Source organism: Callorhinus ursinus, unplaced genomic scaffold (assembly GCF_003265705.2).
Source record: "Callorhinus ursinus isolate GAN/ISIS: 27379988/994484 unplaced genomic scaffold, GSC_fseal_2.0 scaffold14, whole genome shotgun sequence".
NCBI lineage: Eukaryota > Metazoa > Chordata > Mammalia > Carnivora > Otariidae > Callorhinus > Callorhinus ursinus.
This window is the reverse complement of record NW_027397076.1, coordinates 10769597-10777013: the sequence shown is the minus strand read 5'-3', so window position 1 is coordinate 10777013 and position 7417 is coordinate 10769597. Positions and strand designations below refer to the sequence as shown.

Genomic DNA, 7417 nt, shown 5'->3' with positions numbered 1-7417 from the left:
CCCAACCCCGCCGCGCGCCCTCGCACGCGCCCGACCCCACGCGGCGCGCGCCAGCCCCGGCGGCGGCGGCGGCGGCGGCGGCGGCGGCGCGTCCTCCCCCGAGTGCCGTCTCCAGGGCTGCTGGCGGCGCTCTCCATTGTTCTGCTGCGGCTTCCCGGGGGCGGGCGGCTGGGGCGGTGGGAGGTGTCGGCTTAGTTGTCGGGGAGGGCTTACCACTCAGCCAGACCCTAACTGCGAGAGCGACGCGGGCCCGGGCGCGGCGCGCGGGGGCTGCAGAGCGCCTAGCACCGCGGGCTGCTGGCGCGCGGGGGCTTCCTCCTCCCGCACTCGCTCCTGCTCGGCGCCCGGCGCATCCTGTGTTACTATGGATATTCTCTTTCTTCGCCGCCTCCTCCTAGCGCTCCGAGAGGCCGCCGCAGCGGCGGCAGCCAGGCAGCTCCGCAGGCGCCCAGGTGACCAGCTTGGCAGCGGCAGCAGCGGTAGCAGCAGCCGCCACCGCCGCCGTCACTGCCGTCGCAGCCGCTGGGGGGAAGGGGAGGGGGAAGAGGGGGAGAAAGAAGGTCCCGCTTTACTCCCGAGGCCACCTAGGGTTTGCTCCCACCAACCGAGCTGCTACGAGTTCACGACGCTGGAGAGGCCACCGCCATCCTCCACTTGAGTGGACTGGTGGCACCACCCGAGCGACTAGCGTTCCAGCGGTTCTCTGAGCGGAACGATCAGCCCCCAGGAGAACCAGAGGGCCACGGTTAGGTTAACATTTTTAGTTAGGATTTTGGTACGGTTCAAACACACCCTTCATCCCTGCCCCCGGTTTCCACCAAAGTTACCATTGTACTACTACGAACAGTTGTATAAATTTATTCTCTTCAAAATCATGCCAATTAAATGAGGGGCACCTGACCTCAAATGACAAGGCCTTTCACCCATTCTTAAAAATCCCAATAGTTCTTCCTTGCCATGGATAAATAAAAATAATGTGTGGTTTACAGACTGCTTACTTCCATAACGTTTGAATGAACATAGCTGGCAACCCACGCACTTCAGTTCTTTGGTGTTTCAACGTTCCGTCCAAAAGTGTGAGTTGCCCACTTAGTCTGGGATAAGAACTGCAGATTCCCACAAAGGATACCCATCGTCTGAAAACAAGGTAACAGCACCCAACCTGTCTGTGAAAAATAGTTTGGAATGAGATACTTCAAATAGTTAAGGAAATGTACAACATTCCGATGAACTACAACAGTACTAATCAGTCTGTTTCTCAGGGTACTTTCAGTTTCTAAACTTTAAGAGTGCAAATTTATTGTTTTAAGACCAAAGAAAATAAAGATTTTGATCAACTGCAAATGTCAGGCACTAAAATAGAAATGTGAATCAGTTTTTAAATACTATGCAACATTTACTGAGCACTTATAATTTGCCAGGCATCTGTAAATTATCTCATTTAATTCTCAGAACCCTATGAGGTAAGTTTTATTATTATCCCCACTTTACAGATGAAAAATAAAAGGCTTAGATCTGCAGCTCATAGTTATGGGACAGCATTCATTTCCTTAAACAAGAAACATGAAATGTCCACTGTTTTGTCTATTTTCATGTCATTGTGTGCTTTTGTGAGATTCAGGTTAATAGTATATTCTGAAGCCATCCCTTTAGCGAGAGCCAGGGCCAGGATATAAGCCCAGGCCTGTGAGGCCCGAGAGTGTGAGCGCTTAACCACATACAAATGATTTCTCCTTTACAGAAGGAGTTCGTGAAGCTTTTTGATTTTACATCTTACATATATAGAAAGAGAAACAGATTGGACATGATCTGCCTTCTTGACTGGGGCATGTTTGCATCTCTCTGGTTTTTTTGAGATCAGCAAGCTTTCAATGGGCTTAGGAGTCAGGCTATTTAGTTCTATTTCTCACTGTGCAACCAAACACATGAGACTTGGGGTGGGATAGGTGTTTTCTTGGTTTTCCAATCCTGTGAATGACTGAAGAATGACATTCCTCAGGGCATCATTCTCTTCTGGACATTGTTCTCCAGCAACAATATTGGGCTCTGTCCAAAAGATGCCCTTTGTTAGCAAGGAACTACAGGCTCTTTAGAAAGGAGGTGTGCTCTCATTTTTGTATCATCAAGTCTTCTGCACTCTAGAGTCATTTGGGACCTATAGGCCTTTTTGTGTCTGTGCCACCTCTAGAGAATGATAGAAATCGAATTCTCTGTCAGCATTTGTGCTTGGCTAGTGAAAACTTGAGGGAGAGGGGAGGAAGAGTTGCTGTCCATGGTAGCTGGTACTGATGCTCCATTCAGCATAATCAGCTCATATATTAAATACTAAAGACCTGGAAATTAACTTCATCCCGGCACTAATGGAATTTGGCAATAACCTCTAGGTATGCATATTAAAATATAAAGGTTTTATCAGTGTAGTCTCCTACTGGTTTGGGTAAAAAACATTAATCCACAAAAGAATGACTTTTTACTCTCTGGCACTAAAATAGCCCCTACTTATAGTTGAAATTTTAGACATTTTAATGCTCTAGGACAGCATAAAGAATATAAGAGATTATCTTCTGAAACCCTCTCATATTGTAGAAAAGGAAATTGATGCCAAGAATGGTTAAGTCACTTGCCTAATGACCTACCCTAACTAGAGACAGGAGCAAAACCATGAATTCTTGCCACTTGGTCAGACACTTAGCATGATATTATGGTGCCCCAGGATACTCAATGCCAGACTTATTTCTTCCTTCAGTAATTTTATATTTTTGCTAAAAGTCAGTTAATTTCTAATTTATATTATTTAAAATATGAACTATAGCCTCGTGTTCATTTACTTGGGGAATCCACATTTTGTTTTTAATACACTGGTTATATTAAGTAATATACTGTTCCTTGAAAAATGAAACAATTTAGAAAAAACTCTTATAGCACCAACTCCCAACTTCCCTATATCCCAGTGAAAAGTAAAGCATCCATTCCAAGTCATCAAGAATGCAACCTTCTCTAACATAAACTACTTACTTAAGAACAGCAATTTGATATCAGAAGGGACTAACATTTGGAATCCCCCAATCTCCTGTATTCTTTCTTTGCATTAAAAAAAATTATCCAGAAGACTATGTTGAATATTTTAGTCTCGCAAAGTCTGAAGATGACAGTAAGTTCTCAAAGAGATATGTAAAACACTAATATGAGTCCCTTTGTATAAATTTAGAGGAATAGAATTTGTTTTGATGTAGTATTTTGCAGTAGTTAATTAAGCTCCCAATTTTGGAATCAGACCTATGGGTTCAAGTAATGGCAATTTCACTTAATAGCTTTGTAATCTTGAGTATGTTACTTAAGTTTTTTGAGCCTTATCTTTCCACCTTGTAAAACTGTTATATGGTAATATAACATATATGTTATACTGGATAATGTGATATATGATAATATATGATAATATATTAGATATTGGTTTATGATAATAATGGAAATTACTTCATAGAGCTGTAGTTAGGAGAAAAGGAGATTACACATGTGTGGTGCTCTTTTTGATGTGCCAGTTTGGCTAGGTCATAGTCCCCATTTACTTAATCAAACACAATCTAGGTGTTGCTGTGAAAGTATTTTGTAGATGTGATTAAAGTCTGTAATCAGTTGACTTTAAGAGAGATTATTCTAGATAATCTGATTGATTCAATCAGTTAAAAGGCCTTAGGAGCAGAGCTAAGGCTTCCCTGAAGAAAAAGCAGCTCTGTCTGTGAATGGCAAATTCAGCCCCTGCCTTAGAGTTTCAGCCTGCCCTTCCTGATGGCCTACCCTACAGATTTCAGACTACCTAGCCAGTTCCCACAATTACATAGGCCAATTTCCTGCAATAAATCTGGTGTATATCTACCATGGTTCTATTTCTCTGATTGAGCCCTAACTTACTTTGTAAAGTACTAACTGTAGTATCTGGCACATAATGACCCCCCCACCAATGTTAGCTCAAGTGTTTTTGGCAAAACTTTTTTTGTATACCTGCCACATTCACAGTATCAAGGTATGCACCTTGATAAAAATGTCTGAGTTCTGAAATAGAATAGAGATAGATGCCTATTGCCTTCAATGATAGCAACCTCAACCAGGAAAGGATTCAATGTTTTAGTAAAATTTCCAGGAAAGCAAGGGAAATGAGCCAACCAGTGTTGATTTTTTTATCTGGAGCTATGTAGTGGAATCATGCAAATCTAGTATGATGACCGCTTCCTGAGTTAGGAAGACAATGAATAAAAAGGTAGGCTCTCCTCTCTCAATAGATCCAGATGGATCTATTGGATCTCCCTGAAACTAGGGAGATCAGTTTTCATGGATCAACATGTAATTCCATGATGTAATACAAATTTATTTATGACTGTTGGTCTTAAGCCAACTAGAATTATATATTTAAGAGAACTGCCTTGAGATTCTTGGAGGAAGAAATCCTCTCATACTTAAAAATATTAAAGGAAAAGATCTTTCTTGTTTCAATGTTAGCTTAATATCCTACATTATTTATCTCACAGCTTTTAATTTGTTTTGAGCATTTCTGAGCAAAGAAAAAATACTTTAAAATTATTTAAAAGCAGGCATGGCACAAACCTACTTACACAGAAGCTGCCTCTGTCCTTCAGAATTATAATGCCAGGCATATAAAACTTAAAGCTGGAAATATCTCAGGTCAGTAAACAAAGTCCAGGGAGGAATTCTCGGATATAAATAGGATTAAAAGGTGATGAGATAGTAAGAGAGAGGGAGAACCTTTTGACTTTCTATCAAAGCTCTGATAACTTAGATTCCGTTTAGCGAATGCTTGTTTTAAGTCTTGTATTTGTATGTGTATTCACTAGACAGAGCTGTCCCATGATCCTTTATACCACATGAATGATTTTTTTTAAAGGTAGTGACATAAAAGTACTTCTCATTATATCAAGATTTACTGACTGCCTGTGATGTCAAACTTGAGTTGGGAGCTGAGGGGTAGGAAGGTAGATTACCGATGGACTCTAACTTTGTGGAACCTTTTCTCTGAGTAACTCCAGTTTATCCTTATGGATTTCAACTAATATGTAACTTATTCCAGGAAAATTTTTATACATCTCTGCACTGGCAGAGGCAGGCAAAATTCTTTTGCTCTCACAGTAACTTTGCTTTCCCTAATATAGCATTTATTATTATTCTTTTTGGTAATTATTTAGTTATGGGTCTCCCTATAAGACTGCATGAAGTCAGGGACCCTGCTTATGTGATCCTCTATGTTTACCTTCTGACCCCAAACAGGCATTAGGAAAATATTTGTCAAACAAGTGAAAGAAAGCTTGGGACATGTCGAATTTTAGTTGTTCTCCACATAGACACATGCAGAAAGCAAAAGGAATATAAATCTGAAGCTCAGGAGAGAGGTGAGGACAAGAGCTATGGATTTGCTATCTGCTGACTTCCTGATAGTTAGAAGGCTTGGGAGTGGGATGCCATCAACTAGACCTACATGTAGAATTATCAAAGAACTTTGGACAGCACCCACATTTTCCAGTTTATACTGAGGGATGAAGCATGACCCATTGCTAGGCTAGAAAAATTTTAGAAAACTCCACCCTCAAATAAATCTTTTTAATTATGTGAACAAGTTTCTAATAAAAAGACACTTTAGAACTAAGCTATGTAAAAGATATGAATATGGACTTATAATCATGATATGGTGAAACCTTACCTTTCAACATGTAGAAAGCAGGCTGTTGAATTTTGAAAAACCAAAGTTGGTGTGTGTAGATAGAGAGCTTGGGACATAAGCCAGAGAGACAGACCCTGTGTACTGGGGAAGAAACAGGATCATGGAGTTCTATAAAAGGTAGGCATCAGGGAAGGCTCAGAGTAGTGAACGGGTGTCTGTGGCTATTGGTGGGGTATGTCTACCAGAGAGGCAGGACAATTCTCCCTTATACTCAGGGTTTCCTTGACATTAATGAGATAAATAAGGTATAGGTTGACTTCCACTGCTTAGAGATCTTATTATTTTTATTGCATGATCATACTTTTGCTGTGGAAAAATTCCTTTATTTGGATAGCGAATTTAAAACAATTCATAGACTGCCTATTAACCATGGGCATATTTACTACCAAGCTAACACAACCCAGAATGAGCAGAAGGGATCTACACTTTTTCCTGAAGGCAAGCAGGCTTGGAATCCGGGGGGAATGAATGTAAACACAGAGGCCATCTGCCAGGAACGTTCTGCCCCAGTCTTCTGAATTAAGACCTAGGGACTTCTTTTGGATGTTAACTACATTCAAGGCCTGAGCCACACACAGCTCCACTGAGCCATAGCTAAGACATTTGCTTGCAGCTTTTGCTTACAACCAGCCCCTGGAAATCAGTTCTAGCCTCACAACACAGGTGTTAAGTACTTCATCCCTCTAACACCTTTAACCAACAGAGCAGCTGTGCTCAACACTTGCAGCAAGGTTAGCCATGAGAGGGCAATGCTCCAGTAACCTGATCTGGATGTCTGTTTTACTAAGTGGGCATACATTCCGGACTTCCCAGGGCAACCCTCTTTAAGTGAGTCAGACAGACCATTTTGATTCAGAATTTTGATTTTTGATTCAAATTTTGATTCAGAAGAATATGGTTTATAGCACATTGGAGATTATACTTGGGGTCCTCAAGGAGGTAGTTCAATGTATAGAAAAAGGCCGTGGGCTCAGACCTGGATTCAAATGTGACTCTATCATTTATTAGCTGTAGACCCTGAGAAGTTACTTAATCTTGCTGCACTTCAGTTTCTGCCTCTGTGAAATACGGATAATTGTGCGTTAAGGGTTAAATGAGTGCACCCATATAAAAATCTAGCATGCTACCTGTTGCACAATAATTATTCAACTAGAAGTTCACCCTAGGATTAATTCATAGGTCTTTAGAATCAAGAGGCTACTCCAACTTACCAACTCAACTAAGTAACAAAGCTCCTTCCCGTAGTACCTTCTAGTGTGCTTATCAGCTGTATAAGTGAGGAACAGCTCATGCCCCTGGGAGTGGACAGAACCTTTTTCTAATGTAGACTCATAAAAAAGAGTTTGTTTGTTTGTTTGTTTTTCCTCCACAGGATTTTATGTAGGACAAGATAGCCTATCATTTGATGGTAATTATGTATATCATTATGCTAATTCTTCAGCAGTGTCTATTAAGGCTGTTAACATATACTAGAGGGGCAAAGGGAGAAAGAATTACATATAAATATTGGAAAATAATTTTGGATTGGAATAACAATCTTAGGATAGGAAGTTGTGGTTGATGCCCACTGTTTTTCTTGCTCGACACCCAGTCCCTTCTATTTCTGTTAGCAATTGTCTGATTTTTCACTGGAGACCCACTCCTTCAGCCCTCAGCCATGAAATCCTAGAAAATCCTAGAAGAGCTGAC

At 41.1% G+C, this 7417-nt stretch overlaps 1 protein-coding gene across 16 annotated transcripts in view; it reads right to left on the bottom strand.

Moving 5' to 3' along the window:
* The window catches only part of ANKS1B (ankyrin repeat and sterile alpha motif domain containing 1B), a 1107306-nt gene that overhangs the window by 148642 nt on the left and 951247 nt on the right, over positions 1-7417 (bottom strand). Inside the window, exon 1 of one of the 16 annotated variants that reach the window (XM_073900452.1) lies at positions 214-313. The exons of the other annotated variants lie outside the window; for them this stretch is intronic. The gene's annotated coding sequence lies outside the window, so the exon portion shown is untranslated. Of the gene's footprint in view, positions 1-213; positions 314-7417 lie in introns of those variants that run through there. 16 annotated transcript variants of the gene reach the window in all.